The sequence below is a fragment of the Camellia sinensis genome, chromosome 6, assembly GCF_055761805.1.
Source record: "Camellia sinensis isolate YWXY chromosome 6, ASM5576180v1, whole genome shotgun sequence".
Lineage (NCBI taxonomy): Eukaryota > Viridiplantae > Streptophyta > Magnoliopsida > Ericales > Theaceae > Camellia > Camellia sinensis.
Window position 1 is genome coordinate 155,993,704 of NC_138966.1, and position 22,229 is coordinate 156,015,932.

General features: G+C 38.8%; 1 long non-coding RNA gene across 1 annotated transcript; it reads right to left on the bottom strand.

The window, feature by feature from the left end:
- Positions 1–20,677: 20,677 nt before the first annotated feature.
- Positions 20,678–21,142, bottom strand: LOC114263847 (uncharacterized). The gene is made up of 2 exons (XR_014331315.1): positions 21,007–21,142; positions 20,678–20,908 (listed from the first exon to the last, which is right to left on the bottom strand). It is a non-coding gene; the product is annotated as an uncharacterized LOC114263847 (long non-coding RNA).
- Between the last annotated feature and the right edge of the window lie 1,087 nt (positions 21,143–22,229).

Consider the following 22,229-nt stretch of genomic DNA (forward strand, 5'->3'; position numbering starts at 1 on the left):
ACGAAATGCCGTCTTAGGAATATCCTCCTCCTTGACCCTCAACTGGTGGTAACCCGATCTCAAGTCTATCTTAGAGAAACAACGGGAACCTTTCAACTGGTCAAACAAATCATCTATACAGGGCATAGGGTACTTATTCTTAACCGTAGCCCGATTCAACTTTCGGTAGTCAATACACAATCTCAAGGCACCATCTTTCTTTTTAACAAAGCGGGCCGGTGCTCATCACAGCGAAACACTAGGGCGAACAAAACCCTTATCTAGCAATTCCTAGAGCTGAATCTTTAACTCACTCAATTCGGCTGGGGCAAAACGATAAAGTGCCATGGAAATCGGCGTTGTGCCGGGCACTAAATCAATAGAGAACTCTATCTCTCGGTGAGGTGGCAAACTAACGAGATCCTCGGGAAAAACATCCGAATACTCACAAACCACCCTCGGCAATACAATCTGGGTCTCATCACACTCACCACTCATAAAGCTAGCAAGTAGACCACTAAGCTTATTCCGCCCTCGCAGATCATACATCGGTAGCAACACACTACCAACCCGATCCCCCAAGAAATGGAAACACTCCCCGCTCAAGGTACAAACTATAACCCTCTAACGGTAGCAATCAATAACAGCCCGGTATGATGATAGCCAGTCCATACCCAAAATAACACCAAAACCCTTCATGGACATGACAACAAAAGGAAAAGGAAGCCTATGGTCGGCGACCTCTATATCACAACCTCTACATCCGTGTTTCAAAATCAATTCACCCCCAACAGGTGATACAACACAAATAGGAGATGCTAACTGTGCCAACTCCAACTCCAACATAGATGCGAATACAGCAGATACAAAAGAATGAGATGCACCCGTATCAATCAATACACTAGCAACCGAGTTGCAAAACAGAAAGGTACCTCTCACTACTGATGGAGCCGGTACTAGGTCCTGCGCGGTAACAGCATACATGCGCCCTGTAGGCCCCTGATCCACCTGTTCACCTCTAGAAGCAAAAGACTGCTGCACTGACTGGGATGACGAAGCTCCCGGATTGGCCCTCGAGGCCTGGACAGACGGAGTTGGCTGATAACTCTGCGTCTGCCTAGAACCAGACGCTCCTGAAGTGGCACTCAACTGTGGGCAATACCTCTTCAGGTGCCCAGGCTGACCACACTGATAGCAAGATAAAGACTGGCCCCTGCCCTGACTCTGGCCTTGAGGTCTAGCTGAAGAAGAAGCAACTCGCTGACCCCTTCCCTTCTGCAGGCAAACCGAAGACTTGTGACCCAACTGGCCATACGCAAAACAAGTCAAGCCTCCCTAATTACCTCTCTCGGAGCCTGCACTCGGCACTGGGAAGGTCAATCTAGCCAAACCACCCTGAGATTGCTGAGGGTTAGGACCCTTTTGTCTCTGTAGACACCCCATTTTTGACCGTCCTCAAGACTTGGACGTCACCGTTTGAGCACTCGGTGATCATCCATGTTTGTGTTCTTTTGGAGTTCCCGGAGGTCTCGGCTTCGTGCCTTGCCTCGGGATCTCCGAATTCGACCGTTTAGTGTCTGGTTTTGCACCAAACACTTGCATTTTGCCTTGGAGGGGCAGGGAATGCCTTGTGAGGCATCCCCACACACCACTGGCCATGGCCAGAGGCCACCAGCTGGTTTTTGCTTCCACCGGCAATATATATTGCCGGTCGGCACTCAATTTTGCCAAAATGGCATCTTTGGCCAGCCGACTATTGTGCATCTACTTTTGCAGATATTTTGTCATAGCTGTCTTGCATTTGGCTCCCCTCCATACACGTGTATGGAGGGATCTCCCTCTTTAGAAGCTTGTCTTGTAAGCTTTACAAGACAAGAAGCTCTATAAGAGGAGCCTTTCTCTCCCTTGCTTAGGGTTAGACATTTTAGAGACTTTAGACATTTTTTGGGAGAGAAACACAGAGAGAAGCTCTGGTTTTAGGGTTAGAGTTCATACATATCTCCTATCTCTCTTTTTCTCTCTTTGTGTTCTAGGTGTTTTAGTCCATACTATTGCACACAAACACCTAGTGTTTCACCTTCCTTTGGCTACTGAGGTTCTAAGGGGCTGGTTTTGGTATTTTGGTGCTGGATTCAAGCCAAGGAAGGCTGTTGGAACATCATTTGTGAAGGTGGTCTACAAGGGTGAGAAACTTCCCTTTTATTCCCCATTTTTGCATTGCTTTTCTACCTATCTTAGAACTGTTTTTGTGCTTAGTGTATAATACAAAAAAGTTCTGTTTTTTAGCCCTCTTGATTGTTTATTAAGAGTGTTTTGTGGTTTGAGGGTGTTTGACCCCTCTTAGGCCTTGAAAGGCCCCATTTTAAGCCATTTTGAGTGAGTTTCGAGACCTTGGTGTTTGGGCCTCCTCACCACTGAAATCTTGAGGGATTTCAAAGGTGAGGATGGTGCCTTGAGGTCCTAGGAAGGAGAGGGCCACCCCCTCTCCTTGTTGTCCTTGAAAAGGACCATTTTTGGCCTCTTGAGGGAGCACCTAGCTAAGCTTCATGTTGACCATTCCTTAGTTGTTTTTTGTGCTTAATATGCCATAATATGCTTCTGTTTTTATTTGTTTTTGGTACACCATGCATACTTAGCATACCTACCTTGTAATGCCATGTTTAGGCCTTAACATGCCTTAGGCTGTAACCCCTTATTCTAGCATGTTTTAGGCTTAGTCTTGTGAAGCTTTTGTGTGTATTTTGCCATGTTTAAGGTCTGTCCTAGGTTGTTTGGGTCGGATTTGGCATGCTTAGTATAGTCCCTTTGCATTCCGGCTTGTTGGCCTTAAGTGTGTGAATGTATAGCATGACATTTTTGCATTGATTTGGTGATTTGGAACCATCCACCATGTCATTTCAGTCCCCTTTGCATGCCTATATGTTTGCCTTAGATGTCTCTTTAATGCTTTGAAAGCTTGTATAGTATGCTCCATGTTTTGGCATTTGTGCATGCCTTTGAATTTGAGCCACTTAGATGCCATCTAAGAGTCCCCTTTGCATGGTCTAGGTCTGTCTTGAACCTATTTTAAGTCCTCTTAGCCTTGTGAGGCTTGGTTGGCTTAGCCATGGTTCAAGTCCCTTTCACTTGCTTCAAGTACTTGAGCCATTCATTGCATGCTTGGTCTATTTTGTTTGCTTGGTTTGACACCATCCTAACATGATTTTCAATGCTTACCTTGCATGCCATATGTCCATGATTGCCTCATTCAAATGTGTTTGAGAGTTGCCTCATTTAATGCCTAAGTGTTAGTCCAACCTACTTGCATATGTGTATGCATGTTTGACTCCAATTCCTTGACTTTTGGCCACTGTTTTAGGCTTATTTAGAGTTGCCTAAATCATGTATAAGTCCACCCTTTTATCGGTTTGCATTGCCCCATGTTTGCTTATATGCTTGCATAAGTGTCTTGCCATGTCATGTTGCATCCTTAGTTTGCATGCCTAGGTTGCATTGCATCTTGCACGCATGCCTTGTTCCTTGACTTGGTGATAGGAATTGGGCCTTGGTTTGTTTGTTTGGTTTGCATTCCATTTGACATGAAAGTTTCACACTTGATTCTTTGGGCCATCATGCATGGAAATGCGTGATTGGTGGTCCGAGAATCGAGACACATGCCCTTTTGAGTCACAAACATGATAGGGGACATGATTGGTGCATACATTGCTTGAATTGTATTGCCATGCAAGTTCTGTCCTCTGCTGCTGTGAGTTGCAGGTTCTGCAGGCATTCTTTGCCGACCGGCAGTATACATTGCCGACCTGCAGTAAATCACCAGCCGATGGATTCATTTTGTGCCGGTGACCACAATTCACTGCCGGTGGTAATTCTACTCAGCTGGTGGTGATTCCCAGTATCCAGAGAGGCATCCTTAAGACTTTGGCAGTCTTCAGAGAGGCAGAGCAGGGAAAACAGAGGCAGCCTATGCATGGCGGTGCACTTCCGAGCAGGACCTGAGCATGCGCTGCATCTGGCTCTCCTCCCGAGGCGGTTTACTGCTTTTCCTAGATTAGTTAATTTGCTTAGCTGATTAGGCAATTTGTAATATTTAATTAGCTTGCGTAGTTAATTAATTTGTACTATTTATTTGGTCCCTCCGAGCGAGGGCAAATCTGTAATAAGTGTGTGTGAGTGGTGTGTATGTCTTCCAATCCCCACTTCTTTCTTCCCTTTTACTTACCTGCTTTGATGGTTAGTAATAGGACATGTTCAATTTAGCATACCTCATGCTATGCATGCGTGTATCCATACATTTGTCTTGCATGCACCGGGCTCGGTACATCACGTTAACTGCATTTGTACTTCAATTCCAAATTGAATACGTGCATCAATTGATCGCATTTCACATGCCATGCTTAGGTTAGCCGAGCCTATTCTAAGTACATCTTGTATGTGTTGCATTAGTCAATTTAACATAAACTAGGACCATGCATGTTTGCTAACTAGTTTATTGTTTTGGTACGGAGTACTATGTAAGTATTTTCCTGCTTTAGCATCTCGCATGAGTGCGAATGCTATCATGACAGCATGCTTACCATGTGGCTAGATGCTTATGTGAGATAAACTATTTTAATGCCTGTGGGTGCAGGTTGGATTGTTTGAGTTGGGAAAACTCGTTGAAATCCGTATTTTAGCCTACTTGCGAGTAGCAAATTCCAAAACATTTTTCCAAAAACAAACGGATATGCAATGCTTATTTCCAAATTAGGCAATCTAGTCTATACTTGTTTGCTGTGCGCATAATATAGTAATTCTAGGCTAATAACTGGAATAAGAACACATAACGTTTTCAAAAACGGATATCACGGTTAGTAGAGGCCGATCTTCGGATCGGGCGAGAGGGGGTGCTCATAGCTGACCTTCCCCAATCGTACCCTAGCTCCCGAGCCGAGACAACTTCGGTGATGACGGACATGTGGCCTTCGGCACCGAGTCAGGGTTTCCTAAATTCTCCCATTTTAAAATATTTAGGTGGCGACTCTGTATCTGGCAAAGCAGTCCATGTTTGGCACTTCTTTTCAAAAAATCTGTTTCTCAAAATGATTTGCCGGGTTTGGACTCTTTGGTTCAAGATTAAGAACCGTGACGATTCGAGAGTCCGAGCTGTAGTGACCCCAAATGAACGGAACGGGACTCACCCTCCCGGGGCGTTCGGGGACGTCTACAGTCTCCTGCCATTACCCTGACCATCTTGGCTCCTCTTGGAGCCTCTCTGCCCTTCCTCCTCCTCCTACATCATAATCTCCATATGGGCTACAGTATCCACTAAACGTCTATACTCTCAGATAAAGGACCCTTCAACTCTCAACTTGAGTCCACGCCTCAACTTCCGCTCAAACTCAAAACAACGGCGTTCCTCGGACGCCAAAAGTTCAGGTGCAAACCTGGACAGACTAGTAAAAGTAGCCTCAAACTCGGCCACTGACAAACCCTGCTGTTTAAGCTGGCAAAACTGTTCCCTCAGTTTCTCCCTAGCAGCTGAAGATAAAAACTTCTCCTGGAAGGTATTCACAAAAGCCTCCCATGCACCCCCAACACTGCCCTTCTCGTACTTCCACCATTGACCCGCATCTCCCTTCAATTGGAAGGATGCCAAGGTCACCTTTAAAGCCCCGTCCTCGATGCCAAGCATCTCGAACGTCTTCTCCATCTGTTCCAACCACTCGTCAGCCTTAAGTGGCTCCTTCGGATCCCTAACAAACTCGTCCGGATTGGACCGGAAGAATTCCCTCTTCAAGAAGGAAGGCCCTGCCTCAGCTACGTGGGTCTGATCCTGATTCCTTGCTCTGAGAATACCCAAAGCTCCTACTATCTCTCGGGCCAAGGCACTCATAGCCTGCTGACCTGCTGGCTCGGCCACATTGGCCTGACCAACTCCCTCCTGCTGTGCCAGGATATCATCCGGTAAAGAAATCTCCTGCCTACCACGCCTGCCACGTCCTCGTCCTGACATCCTAATAAAGGTAAACAAGACCATTAGCACATTCACAAATGTGCCGAAGCTATAACACTCACGTCCTAATGCATGGACAACTGTAATTCACTCCACATAAGCACATAATCACATAAGCAGTTACGAATTTCATTTCCGGATAATGATAGTCTCGAGGCGTTAATAGAGTTCCGATTAGAAACAGCATTGATCAAGTGCTTTTTCCAACAAGACTCCCAGAAACCCAAGGATCCAATCAACATCCTAGAAATTACATTCCATACCCACATAGTCACATAAACATGTCATCATATAAACACATAACACTACATCTAAGTCTCTATCAAGCGAGACAAACCCATCGTGATCCTAATCACTTCTTACGTACCCAAAGTATTCGAACCCGGTACGCTCTCATACCAAATTGTAACGCCCTCAAAATAATACATAAAACCCATTAATTAATACATGCATTGATATAAAAGAAACCAACCATTTCTATTCATCAGAGTAGTTCTTACAACCGTATTACATGTTAACAACAAAATCAAGTGCCTTATGGGCTTACAGCTTTCCAAGTCAACACCTGGTTACACAAAAGAAGAGTACTAATTCTATAGAAAATAAGCCCTTGGCTTGATATACATGTAATACAGACAAAATAAACAAAAAAAAAGTCTTCAACTCTCCTCATCATCCAAGCTATGCCCTTGGAGGTGGCATACTACCTGTACTTGAAAATAGTGTCCCATAAAGGGTGAGCCAACGCCCAGTAGAAATATGCTAAACACAGTATGAGCAATAACTAAGACATTAGCAATTGATAAATGTTCAATTTCCATAAACCAATTCATAACCCATTTCCATTTCATGACCACAATATTCATGTTTCATTTCAGTTTCCATTTCTTATCAATTTCACAATTTACATCAACGGCTCAGAACCTAGCCAACCACTTATATGAGACAGTGACTCATATCAAACGTTTCCTATTTTACAATAAATAAACATACTAGTTGTATCAATATCTCAACAGATAAGCATACAAGCTGTATTCACATTTCAACACATAAGCATGATAGCTATATCAACACTTCCATAGATAAGCATATGAGCTATATCAACACATTAACTGACAAGCATATGAGCTGTATTAGTGGAGTCCATCCCCTATCTCCTCCCAAACAACATCTGGTTTAGAGGTCCATCCCCTATCTTCCCCTAAACCGTGGAGTACATCCACTATCTCATCCCACACACACAATGTATATATACATAGGTCATATACACAATCAATCAATACATAACGTTAATGTATTCTATCAACTGCTATACTCTATGACTTATCCAATTGATTAGTTTTAGTTTTCCTAATCATCATGCATTGTCTACAACAATCACAACTACCCTCCACCGGTAGCCCAAGCAATTATTTCTAAACAGATAATAAAAGCTCCAACAGATAAAATGTCAATGTTTTCAAAAGTGAGCGATTAATAAATCCAATTCTACTGTTCTACTATACAATGAACCAATTTCATTATTTCCAACTCAATTCCATATAATCACAATTTTCTCAAATTAATTATACTAATTAATTTATACAACCAATTAGGGTTTTCTACCCCATTTCCCAATATTGACCCAATGGTCTATATATCAACAACCAACATCAATAACACCATTTTGAAACCCAAAATATATATTTAAGAACCAAAATGACAAAACCCCCATTTACACTTTTTGAAACCCTAAGTTCCAAAATCAACCATTTAACAAAAAGCCAAAAAATCTAGGTTAAAACCCATAGTAGTGAGTAAGAATCCCTATCTCAAATTTGGAGCCCAAGAGAAGAGGATGAAGAAAACCAAAATGCCCCAAACCACAAGTTTCTCGGATCAAAATGTAGCCCTCGACGATCAACCTGACTTTTACAAAGGCCAAAGGTGAGGGAAGCACTCTAACTAGATCAAACCCTAGAGAGAAGGGAGTTTCTAGAGAGAGAGGCTCTCAAAAACATTTTTTGGGAAAGTAAGAGAGAGAGTGGAAGTGTAGAAAATGATTCAAAAATGCCCAGCTGCCCTCTGTTATACGACATTCCCGCTCGAGCGGAAAACACAACGCTCGAGCGTCAAGAACGAAAAAAACTAGGTTCGCTCGAGTGCAAGAAAGCCAGCTCGAGTGCCAAGACACAAGAATAAAGTACATCCGCTCGAGCGCGAAAACCAGTCCGCTCGAGCGTAGATTTCCCCCTCCCAGAACCTAAACCAAAAATGTACTACCCGCTCAAGCGCCAGAGTACCCGCTCGAGCTTGAAAAACATGCTTGCAGCAGTTTTGCAAAGCACCAAAATACTGGGAGTGCGCAATCTCCGCTCGAGCGCAAGTATACCCGCTCGAGCGGACCTCTTAAAAACTGGGCAACAAGGAATTGAAACCAAAGTCTAACCAACCTGTAACAACTCTGCCCAATACATCCTAAAACTCAATCAAGCGGAATTAAAGGATGACAACAAGGTATACAACCACCAACATCACAGAACCAAAGTCCGAAAAACAACAGATACAGAAAGGGGATACTGGGATCGCTATAGAAGTAGTAACCCTATTACGAAAGCATTTAACATTGGGGCTCGAGAATGATTAAATGGTGAGATAGCTAGAATATTTTATTCAGCAGGTTTGCCATTTCATTTGACAAGAAAGCCTTACTATGTTAGTGCATTTACTTTTGCTGCAAGTAACAACATACAAGAATATGTACCGCTTGGGTATAACATGTTGAGAACTACGTTGCTTCAAAAAGAAATGATAAACATTGATAGGTTGTTAGACTCGATTCGTGGCATAGAGACAGAAGGGTGTGAGTATAGTCAGCGATGGATGGATTGATTCCCAACGAAGGCCATTAATAAATTTTATGGCTGTTACAGGAGGTGGGCCTATGTTTCTTAAAGCGGTTGATTGTTCAGGGAAACAAAGGACAAGTATTTTATTTCCAACTTGATAAAAGAAGTACTCATGGTAATGCCCCAAATTGCAAGGCGGCCGGGCACCTAATTAAAGTGCAATTTCCTCAAATGGTAATAATGATGGAATAAAAGAACCTCACTATTTTGAAGGTGCACGAATCTGTCCCTTGCACAGTCCCAACAATTTACAACAATTTGAAAAGGTTGAGGTCTGTCTCTCCCTCTCTCTCTCTCTGGTGCAACAATTTTGCAAAAAAAAAATCTCTCTAAAAATTAAGTGAAATGTGTGAAACCAAATTTATTTTAGATGTGACCTATATATATCAAAGGAGAAGGATTTCCTTCTGTCCAGTTTATGTGGACTGGAGGACACTCTTTAGGTATGTGAAATTCATCATGGGTCCATCACAAATTTTATTTTGGTGATTCGAAATGTTTTGTTTAATAGGACATTTCGTGTATTTTATTTAAAAAAATAAAATCAATCTAATAATTATAATATATTTAATTTATCAAATTTATCATAAAAAATAGATAATAATTATATTTTTAAAATAAATAATCTATTCTTTTAGTGACACATAAAAAATTAATTAAATAAGTTACGATTATCAGTTCGATTTAATTTTTGTGTGAATATAATAAATGAAGTTCTTAATAAAATAAATAATTCAGATTATTGAAATGGAAACTGTGATAGGCCCATGGGCTTAAACAATGGACTAGAGAGAGGTTGCCTCCAATACGAAATATTAGAGATGGAAAATAATATCTTACTGAATTTTTTATTCAAAATTTTTACATGTGGCAGTAGCAATTTTAAAAATAAGATTCACTAGTTTTTTTCACCGTTTTTATTACTAGCTACATGATAATATATTAGAGGATTATATATCACATGTTTATATCATCTTTTTATATCACCAACCTACTTGGAAAGATATGATTTGTTTACGTTAATTTGTCAATAAGAGTTTAATTGACGGAAAACAAATAGTGTGCTGTAATTTATGAACAACAAATCGATATTGGTTCTGTAATTGTAAGTTTCAGGGCTCAGCCGTGTAAAACACATATTCTGTTTATAATCATTTTTGAATAAGAGAATTAATCATAAATATTTATATAGATGGTGACACAATAATAATAAATAGGGTTTTTTTTAAGGTCCCTCATATTAAGATTTTATAGCATAAAGGACATCGAATATTTTCATAATGTCTAAGGTCCCTCAAGTTGATCCAGAGAAAATTGGTCCAGAAAAAATTAATCCAGAGAAAATTTGAAAATTTCTTTGACTTTACCGGCCTTCCTACAAAATTATCTCTCCAGAGAAATTTAAATTTCTCTGGCCTCGCTGGCCTTTCATGCACTCTCCAGAGAAATTTCAAATTTCTTTGCCTTCCATATACTTCCCACTCTCTAGAGAAATTTCTCTGCATTTTCACAACATTACCTCTTTAGAGAAATTTTGAAATTTCTCTGGATCGACCCAGAGAAATTTTAGTTCAAACCCAGAGAATTTCTCTGGGGATATATCCACATCGCTCACCACTACAACCTTCAACTTTCCTCTGTTTCACCACCCTCTCTCTCTCTCTCTTTCTATATATATATATATATATATATATGTATATTGTTTCTCTCTCCTTAAATACCAAGAAGAAGAAGAAGAAGAAAGAGAAATATTAAATGACACCATCATTAATATATATATACACACACATAAATTCAGAGTATTTAGATTGTCAAACTAATATTTTTGAAGCTAGTATCTAAATTTAACAGTGAGAATAAATGTAATCAACAATCACAGCCGTACTACTCGTTGAAATACCTTCCCAGCAATGTTTTCTTGACTTTGGAAGAGAGGAATCATGACTGTTTGACCATTTTCCTTCTTCATTGAAACCTATGCAGACAACGTTCATCTCCATTTCGTAACGGCAAGCCATTGGAAAGAAGGGATAGGTGATTGATCTGGATAATTTGTTGAATTACGGGCTGACGATTGCGTCCAAGGGGCAAGAAGGTTTGTTAAAAGAGTTTGATGAAGTTTTGGAGCATTACAGTAGCTTTTCGGTACATAAGGTGTCGGAGAAGGGGAAGAAATCGGAGGTGTTGGATGTAACGGTTGTGAAGGAGATTGCACCGGAGGATTTGGAGTCGGAGAAGAAGAAGGAGCTGATGAAGGAGCAGTGTGCTGCGTACTGGACCACGTTGGCGCCGAATATGAAGGATTATAGTGGGACTGCGGCAAAGCTGATGATTGAAATGGGGCAATGAGGTTTTGAGGAAGAGGATCAAACCCAGTCAAATTTTTCTGATATATGTTTAGAGACTTTAGATATCAAAAAATAATTTTGTGGATCTCTTCCATTACGAAAAGTGGGAGAGGGACCCTAGACTAATTTTCCATAATAAATAATTGATCATATATGGCATCTCTATGATAATATATTATTTGTTTTCATTAATTTCTTTATAATTATCTCTAAACGAATGAGCCAATCATAAATATCCATGTAGACCATAATAAAAAATATGTTATAATCATTTTTAAATAAGGGAATTAATCATAAATATTTATACAGATGGTGACACAATAATAATAAATAATTGATCATATATAGCATTTTTCTATGACAATATATTATTTGTTTTCTTTAATTTCTTTATAATTATCTCTAAACCAATGAGCCAATCATAAATATCCATGTAGATCATAATACAAAATAATGATAAAAATATTTGTGATATATTTAACATTTCTTTTTTCAAATATAAATAACTTTGATGAGTCTTGTAATTCTAAATGATAAAATTAAAACTTGTCACTATTTTGACGTAAAAAAATTTCAAACTAGATTATGGGGACATAGAATAATCAGCTTGGCATAATTTTAATCATACATATCACATGAAAACAGTGAAACTTATCATAAAATATATAATTTCACTCTCAAATTATTCTATCTATATTTTATGTTATTGATGTAAATAACTTAAATGCATTTAAAGATAAAATTAATCGCATCGATTTTAGATGATTATCCGTATCCATATATCATTGTTAAAGATAAAATTAATCGCATCGATTTTACTTATACGCCGAGCTTCTTTGCCTTCCCTGCGAGTTGCAGAGATTATTTTTGGATGAGCCGTGTAAGTTTTGAATATTTTGGGTATCAAATTAAAGGTGGGCAATTCGAGATTTCTATCGTTATATCGTCACCTTTTAAAGTGAAGCGGTGTGTGGTGACTACGGTGAGGGGCCGATTGGTCACCTTTTAAAGTGAAGCAGTGTGGGATGACTCTTGACTGTCGATCACAACAGTGAAAATTGTCACCAAAACGTACTGGATCCATCTCAGATTGGATTTTTCTTTTACCATTGTAATGGATTCCATAACGAAGCTTAGAATGATGTTTTATTCTATTTCATCTCATTTTAATAAATCATTAGTCTTTATGAAATTTATTCCATAGTGAAGCCTAGAATGATATTTTACCTTTTTTGCATTTCATTTTTTTCTATTTATATTTTTAGTTATTTTTAAAAATATTTTAGAGTAAATTTTTTATTTATTTTTTAGATGTAAATAACTTAAATGCATTTAAAAATAAAATATTTATGAAAAATATTTTAAAAATTTAATAAATACATAAGAATATGAAAATATATTATATTTATATATATATATATATATTTTGTATTTGATGAATTTTAAAAAAAAATTTATAAATATTATACTTTTAAATTTATCTAAGTTAGGTATATCTAAAAAATAAAAATAAAAAATTCTTAAAATATTAAAAATTGATTAAAAAAATAAAATAAATTGAAAAATAAAAAAACTCAATTTTTTAAAAAGTGATCTTAATTTTTTGAAATTCAAATAATATGATTGATACTTGGGCCTGTTTTGAAAATTTGGCTGTTTTAATTGATTTTTTTGACTATTTTATAAAATAGAATTTTTTTTTGTTTAGAATAATTTATGATTTTTTTTGTTTTTTGTTTTTTTTTGTTTTGTAGTTGATTAGATGGGTATGAGAGAAAAAATAATTAATTAGTATATGTAGAGTGTAATATTTTATTTTATTATTATTTTAATTTTTTTTTTGTCTTTATTGTGCAGGTAATTTTAGCAACCTGTCCGAAGTTGTTTTATATTTGTATCAAAATTAATTCCTTAATTTAGGTTGCTATGTTTATGATTTTGAGCCCAAGTGACCCATATGAGTCTCAAATGGGCCTTAGACCTGCCATTTTATTTTATTTTTTTTTTTGAGAGGATTAGACCTGCCATTTTAAGAGTCAGCTGTTTTTTATTCTTGTCAGGGAAATGTTATGGTGTGCACCTTATCATAAAATATATAATTTTATCATAAAATTTTATAATATTAATTACAAATGAGTAATTTCAACATAAACTAGCATAACGAAAAAATGTCATAATCAAGTCACAAATTTTTATAACATCAAAACAAAATTTTAGACATTTTATGGTTAATGTTATTAAATTTTATGATAAAATTATATATTTTTGTGATAAGATACATTAGGGTGCACACCATAGGATTTCCCTTCTTGTCATAGTATTTGTGGTGGGTAAAAATACTCCGTTGGGCTGCTGTGGCGGCGACGTGGTGGCTATGCCTTCACTTCAGACTTGAAAAACACTCAAAGCAAAGTGAAGGGGGTGGCTGGAGCAGCCTGGGATCCCTTCAATGCCTAAGTCAGTGACCAAATAGACAAAGGTGCAAGATGATAAGAGAAGGGTTCAAGTTGAAGTGATCGTGTACCTCTATTGTGTTGATTTCCTTCCCTTTTATAGTTTGCTCCCACTAGTCATTGTAGACTGTTAAGCTTCCTTCCACTCCTCACATCAACCCCTTTTGCTTAGGGATTATGCACCACCAGACGCGGATTTCTAGGAGTTGGTTGGGCTTGAAATATAGGCACATGTGTTTGATTAAGTTTGCGCCTTCTTAAGGCGCGCTTCCAGCTGCCTTGATTTTGTCCTCAGACTCTCATGATCCATCTTGCTCCTAGACCCTCGCACTAGACTCAGTCCATCTAGGGCTGAACCTCTTTCCCTCTTGAAAAGTTATTTTTGCACTGTATCATCCTGTCCAAGAATTCTAGTCCTGCCTATCATCCCGTCTAAGAATTCTGGTCCTGCCTGGGTTGGATTTATTTTTAGCCTCTCATAGTATCCATTTAGTTTGGAAGATATTTAAGACCCCTAATAAACCTTCACAATTTCACCCCAGTAGAATAATAAGGGTTAACTTTTAATTTGTCACATATTTAATTATTTGAGACTTTACTTCCTTATTATATCATTAGAAATATAATTAAAGGTGTTGAAATGGAGAAATATAATGTCCATCAGGTTGTGCGCAAGGTGTGTGCACACATCAGATGTGTTGATCTACGCGTGGTGGAAACATGTTACAGTTTGCATGATATTGCATTTTGTTTTTTGCAATTAAAACTTTAAGATGATATAATTTGTACTTTATACATCTATTCTTTTATAAAATTTAGAATAAATTATAAATACATTTTTTAAATTTTGTTTAAAATACAAATTATCTTTTATAGTTTGAAAAATTACATATATTTCTTTGTTAGAATTTTTTATTTAAAAAAATTAATTAAAAAAATAAAATTCTTAACTAGTTCACTATACAATAATAAAATTGGTTTTTTTATCCAACTCCCTCACTAAGGTTCTTAATAGCATAAGGACACAAAACAGAAATTGAGCAAGGTTGTGCCATCTAGTCCAGAGTTCCATTCACACAAAAGAGTCAGGGGATTGAGGAATCCACAAGTTTGAATTGATTTTCATCCTTCTATATGTTCTCGAACAAGTATGTAATCGTATCCAAGTGTCTTAATAGGTAGGTTTAGATGCCAGTCAGAATTGGGTGGGCTGCGATACTCAAGATCAGAGACTTGGTCAGATATCAATTATAGAAAACAACAAAATTACTTGTTTGGCATGTTTGGTTTTTAAGTTCTCTTTTCTTTTCTTCTTAGGGCGCTTTCCTTCCCAATCAAAAGCTATTGGCTTTGTTCACCTTAGGTCGATACATGCCCTTGCTTCTGCTTCAGTTTAGCATTCCTTTTTCGCTAGAGCTTCATGGGCATTGCCCTATTACCCAATCAGATGTTTAGATGTGAGTTATACACCGCGAGGAGCCAACCGGGCTAATGGAACAAGTTAGTAAAGTAGCTAAACTCTTCCAAGGGAGATGCTAACGGAATTATAGAAAAAAATGATATAAATTTTCTAACTACTCTCCTATAAAATAATAAAATTATAAAAATTGTTAATTGAAATATGTATATAATATTATTAAAAACTATTAATTGACTTAATGGATATGGCATTTTGTTTGTCAAAATAGACCATCTATTTTCTTTGAGACAAAAAATAAATAAATTGCACTTATCAAGTTAACTTAATTTTGTTCATGAATGCATGAAAATCTCATAAAATAAATAGTTTGAATCATTGAAAAATAAACCCCTTAATAAACCCAACATGTCCACAACACTCTCTAATCTCTAATTTAAATTTAGATTGGAGAGAGAAGAAGTAACACGTTTTCTTTCACTTTCCTATAGCTCATTAATCCATGTTAAGACTTTGTTTAAATCATAAATTGGAGTGTAGATATAACTTAAAATTAATTCAAACACTACTGAAAGTTAACTTATGGATTAATCAATCCGATATACAGTCCACCAAATAGGATCGACATTTAAAAATAAAAAATAAAAAAATTATGTCAAATGTCTATATCTATATCTATATTGGTGGCTTAGCTATATAGCACACGTTAACGCCTAGTCTAAATTCATCAATATTTGAAGAAAAAGATTGTTAGGAGAGAAGAGTCCCAACCGTCATTCAATCTGATAATTATTTCTTGGAGAACACGAACAAACTTATGACAAACATGTTAAAACACATGTATTATTGATTGATTTGTTGTTACAAGATTGATGTATGTCTGTATATTGATTACAACTCCTATATATAGAAGAGAAGGTAGCAGATTGTGGTGGTGCTGGTAGGGGGTGAAGTGGAGGTGGTAGGTAGAGTTGAGTGTGTTAGGTGAAGTGGAGGTGGTAGGTGGAGTACAATTTACATTTACAATTTACATTAACATTAACAGCCCCCCTCAAACTCAAGGAGGATAGGTACTAGCCAACTTGAGTTTGGAGAGAGTAACAAAACAGAAAAATAAGCTGACAATTAAAAATGGGATAGGAGACACTGTATGGTCGTGTCGGACCGTTGTAGCAGACAGTTTACGGGGTCATGTCGGACCGTTGTAGCAGACACTGTGTGGTCGTATCAGACCGATGTAGAAGACAGTTTATGGGGTCGTGTCGGACCGTTGTAGCAGGACAGTTTACGGGGTCATGTCGGACCGTTGTAGAAGACAGTTTACGGGGTCATGTCGGACCGATGTAGCAGGACAGTTTACGGGGTCATGTCGGACCGATGTAGCAGGACAGTTTACGGGGTCATGTCGGACCGATGTAGCAGACAGTTTACGGGGTCATGTCGGACCGTTGTTGCAGGACAGTTTACGGGGTCATGTCGGACCGGTGTAGAAGACAGTTTACGGGGTCATGTCGGACCGTTGTAGCAGACAGTTTACGGGGTCATGTCGGACCGGTGTAGCAGACAGTTTACGGGGTCATGTCGGACCGGTGTAGAAGACAGTTTATGGGGTCATGTCGGACCGGTGTAGCAGACAGTTTACGGGGTCATGTCGGACCGGTGTAGAAGACAGTTTACGGGGTCATGTCGGACCGTTGTAGCAGACAGTTTACGGGGTCATGTCGGACCGTTGTAGAAGAGGTTGTGGTGGGGCACCAAGGGGGCGACTTAGGGAGTGCGCCATGAGCGACTTATACATGATACTGGTATAACCCCCCCTCAAACTCAAATAGGTGTGAAGATAGAAACCTATTTGAGGTTGAAACAAAGGGATTGATAAAGCTGACCGGTGTAGAAGACACTGTATGAGTGTGTATATAGGCTGCCCAAAAAATATACATGGATGTAGACATCGAGCCCTGAAAAGTCGTGCCCTCAAAAGGTGTGCCCGCACCCTCAAAAGGCGTGCCATCAAAAGGCGTGCCCGAATGCATCAAAAGGCGTGCCATGAAAAGGCGTGCCAGTTTGTCGGCGAGAAAAGGCGCGCGATGCGCGTGGCTGCCTCGGCTATTTAACCAAGACGGAGCTGAGGCCGAGGCAGAGGCTCAGACAAGAAACTGAGAGAAACCTCTGAAGAAGTCTGCGTTGTGCTGAGAGAGAAACTGTAACACTGTGTTGCGAGAGAAAATGGCTTCGTCGTCCCGTGGTCTACTTACTCTCTTTCCCGACCTCAACGAGTCCACAAGAGAGATAGCAGGTGCGGTGTCCCGTGAACCTCAACCAAACACCACTGGGTTTGCTCCGTTGAACTTTCCGATGCAGTCGGTGGAGCAAAAAATGGCTGTGCAGTCGGATGTGGAGGCCAATCAGTATACTCTGAAGGCATGTGTGGAAAGCATGACGGCGGTCACAAACTTGTCGAACCGGCTGCAGAGTAGGACAAATGAGGTGCAGCATTTAAACTCCCAGCTGGCTCTGCTCCAACGCATGTATAAGGATGCGCGAGCAGAGATAAGCGTGCTAAGGGCAGAAAACAAGGAGCTGAAGCGGAAGGCCACCGTGATGTTCCGATTTGGAGGGTCGCCATATGCTGCAGTGGAGGAGCAGGGAGTACTGATCATGCCCAGTGGAGTGGGAAACACGGAGGCAACACCGGGAAGGGACACCCAAGAGAAAAGCAAGAAGAAGAGACCTGCAGTAGAGTAGAGAAGAAAAAATCCCGCTGTGGGTGTGGTTTGTTTTGTTGTGTTTTGTTTTGTTTTTTTTTTGTTTTTTTTTTTTTGTTTGTTTTTTTTTTTTTTTTGTTTTGTTTTGTTTTTTTTTTTTTTTTTTTTTTTTTTTTTTTTTTTTGAATGTAAAATGGTGATCGGGGTGAGCCCCGAGATGAATAAAATGAGTTTGGTCTGCAGTCCGCTTCGTCTGTTTTGTTGTTGTTTTTTTTTTTTTTTTTTTTTTTTTTTTTTGTTTAAATAAAATAAAAGAAAGGAAAAGAAGGGGGACAAAGCAAGTTGTGTTTGTTTCAAAAGAGGAAGTAAAATAATAATAATAAAAAAGTTGAGTGGAAAGAATGAAAAAGAAAAAAGATGGTGGAATGGCTCAGATATGTCTTGGCCAAAAGTCTTTTGAAGGAAAATAATAAAAAAAGAAAAAGAAAGTTGAGTGGAAAGAATAAAAAAGAAAAAAAAAAGAATGGTGGAGATTTACAGGTTGGCTTGGTCGTGAGTGGGAACAACAAAGGAATGAAAAAGAAAAAGAAAGAGAGAGAGAGAGTGGGTCTCTTGAGTGTGTGTCCCCTCTCTCGCTAAACCGTGTGTGAGAGAAAGCTGTATGTGTGTTGTAGTGTGATCGGAGACCGAGAGAGGAGAAGAGATAGAGGTCTCTGGACATGGAGACTGGTTCGACGAGCTTGAAGATGCGGATGATGATGAAGGCTAGGGTTGAGCAGAAGCCCATGTGGATCATGGTGAGGTTGCCGTTGAGCTCATCAAATAGAAGAGGAGAGAGACGAGATCGCTGATGATGTGGAGGACGGTGTAGCTGGTGGCGGAAGGAGAAGCATCGGTGTCTCCGTAGCCGCCGAGATCGGGGGAGTAGATGCGTTCTGTCGTGTTCGTATCGCTCTGCCACAGCTCCTCCGACAACGCCATCATCATCATCATGACTACATGCACTGCTGCCAGGCTACTGGAGAAACACGGTGTTGATGATGTTGTACTCTTCATCCTGGGAGTAAAAATTCTGGTAAGCGACCATGACCTCGAGATAGAAGGCTTCTCTTGCGGTAAAGGCAATGGAGACGAAGCTTCAACTACTGGATGTGCAGTAGCTCTCTCTACGTCGGACTGAGAACGCCGAGCCTTGAAGCTCAGTTTCGGTAGAAGATTTTTGAACCCCGATTTGCCTCTGGCTGAGGAGGGTCCTGGAGACCCAATTGTTCTGGCATCGGAAGGGCTTGGTGTGAGGACGAAATTCACTTTCTTGGGATTGGGTGTTTCTGACGCTATTGCAGAGGGAAATTCAGGAAGAGGGTTGAGCTCGGTGATCATGGATTCGAGCCAAGAAGATAGATCTGATGGGTTGTTGTGAACTGTATCGAAAGCGAGGTGAGACAGGTTTGTTGCTGATCTCTGTGATGCGACTAGGGCCATTCGATGTGAGTTTCGAGCTAGAAGAGCCATGGAGGTTGGCTGAACTTGCAGAACCTGCCGTTGGAGATGATGGACCAGAAGGTAATGGAGTTGATGGAGGTTTCAATAAGCATGGTTGGGGTCCGGCGGGCGGTGAAGGCAAGGTTGCCGCCCGCCGGAAGGTGAAGATCACCAAGAGCTAACCTATAGCTCTGATACCATGTTAAAACACATGTATTATTGATTGATTTGTTGTTACAAGATTGATGTATGTCTGTATATTGATTACAACTCCTATATATAGAAGAGAAGGTAGCAGATTGTGGTGGTGCTGGTAGGGGGTGAAGTGGAGGTGGTAGGTAGAGTTGAGTGTGTTAGGTGAAGTGGAGGTGGTAGGTGGAGTACAATTTACATTTACAATTTACATTAACATTAACAAAACACATGAATAAAGGTCACGTGTTCATTTCTGTAAGTCTCTCTCCTCCATTATCTTCTTCCCCAAGAAGAAAAAGTACACCCCAAGTAAAAGCATAACCGACCACTCATCTCATTTTGCCTATAAATATTTGAGCTCCCAGCATTGTCACTCCTTACACAATATTCATTCACCATGCAATCTTCGAGATTTAGACAAACACTGGAACAACAAAGATGTCTGGGTGCGGCAAACATCATCATCCATTCTATCACGGTGTTCACAACTTAGGACACCACAGCCCCAGTGGCCATCACGGATGTGCAGCTTGCCAAGGTGGAGGGCATCACAGTCATGACTGGGGCCATCTTATTTACCAACACCACGGTCATGGCTGGGGACATCATATTCATCAACATAGTCACGGTGATCACGGACATGGTGGCCACGATGGTTGTCACCACGGAGGACGTCATGGTCATGGTGGGAGACATCATGGTCGCAGTTATGGCAGTCCTGGCAAATGGCACCATTGCCATGCACTGCAGGAAATTCAGTTTTTAGCGGCGTTTAAAAAACGCCTCTATAGGTGTCAAAAACACCGTTAATTCTTTTTGTGACGCTTAGAATGAAACGTCGAAGATGCGGCCGTCGCTATAACATTGGGTCGCTTTAAAAACGTCGTTAAATGGTTATAGGAGGCTGCGTTTTAAAAAATGCCGCTAGATGTGGTACATAACATCATCACAATTTTTAGCGACGTTTCAAAAACGTCGTCATAGCTTTTTTGAATTTTAAAAATATAACCGTTGACTGTATAGTGGCATTTTCAAAAACGCCATTATATCTTTATTTTTTAATTTACTTTTTTGAAATTGTGCTAATTCTATGTGGTTGAACCAAAAATATACCTCTAATAAAATTGAAAAATAGCACTAATATAAATCAATAATTCCCATTCCCATTCAAATGAACATTTGTCAAAAGATAAACCAATTATATGAAAAGCTGTCAAGTAGCAAATACGGCATTAATTCACTTTCCCATTCAATTTAATATACAATTACCATTAACTACAAAATAACATATCCACAAATCATGTTTTAACATTCGCCAAAAAATAACAGGAAAAACATCAAGACAAACCCCATGAGTTTTGATTTAATTTAATGTCTTGTCCTTGTTACTAAATTCACTGAACCCAGTTGATATAGCATAGAATCTGTAATCTTCACTGATCTAGATGCCTGCATCAAAACATGGAAGCCAAATTAGGCAAAGTGCATAAATCAATAATAGCAGAAGTGTTACAGCTATAAAACACAAGATCTACATTACAACTCACCATCTGTTGAAGAAGGTTTTGTATCTGGAAGAACAATTTAAATAAATCAGTCATTTCTGAGGCTTTGAAACTGCAGAAAAAGTCAGAAAAAAATTATTTTAACATGCTTCTATCAGATAGTAATAAGTTTATAATAATTGTGACTTCACAAATCAGAATCTGTAATCTTCACTGGTCTTAGATACCAAGTGACTAGTAAACAAAACAAACTTAAGCTATACTCATTAGTTGTTGGTAGCAACAATGAGAAACCTCTTTGTAATAGTCTAAACTCTAAAAAGATCTAAAAACAAAAAGAAACTAGTATTCCTCAATTATCAAACACATCTGCTAGTAGAAAAATATGTGGGAACATGGACATATGTTTTCCAATTCATGGTCCAAACCATATGACTTGACAGAGCTTGTAAACAATCAATTTGAATCCTAATGTTTGAATCCAGAAAATTCATTATTCAGAGACCATCAAGATGAGTTGATGAACCAAAGATATCAATACATCTTTTGTACCAAGTTACCTTTATTCAGGCTTTAGAACAAACAATTAGAGGGTTATAATTTTCAATCTAACAGCCCTCTATAAACAACTACTCCATAAAACAATCATTAACTATTAATTTATAAGAAAGCTATGAATTTCCAACAAATTGGCACCAAATGTACTTGGATGACATTTTATACAGATCAAGCCTCAATGAGCAACAAAACACAAAGTCCATGTGCCAAAGAAAAGAACCCTATTAAAATGTTCATAACCAGTTTTGAATGTCTAGTAAAAGCGATTCATAAATTCTATAAATCAATGACAAATTTGAAATGGAGCATTTTTTTAAAGATGAGGAACAAACTATATGTAGAATGGTATAAAGGAAAATCAAAGTGAAAAAGGGTTTTCAAATTGTCGTTTCAATTTCGCTCCAAACTCTTACACAGTTCTTTGCGCTTTTGTAATTTAACTATACATGCGTGTATATATATATGATACATGTATCAAATATCACACAATGCAACATTTTTTAAACGAATACAGAAAAGAAGAAAGAACTGACTCTGCTTGCATCAGGATCGAGATCGAGCAACAAGGTGATAGTACAAGCAGCCAGCATAGTGAACTGCAAACAGAGTTACCTATGCAAACGGCAGCAGACTATTAAGATCAATAATCTTCAAGAAGTCCCTCTCTTTTGTGGAACCAAATATTTCTTACAGAAACTTACACATAG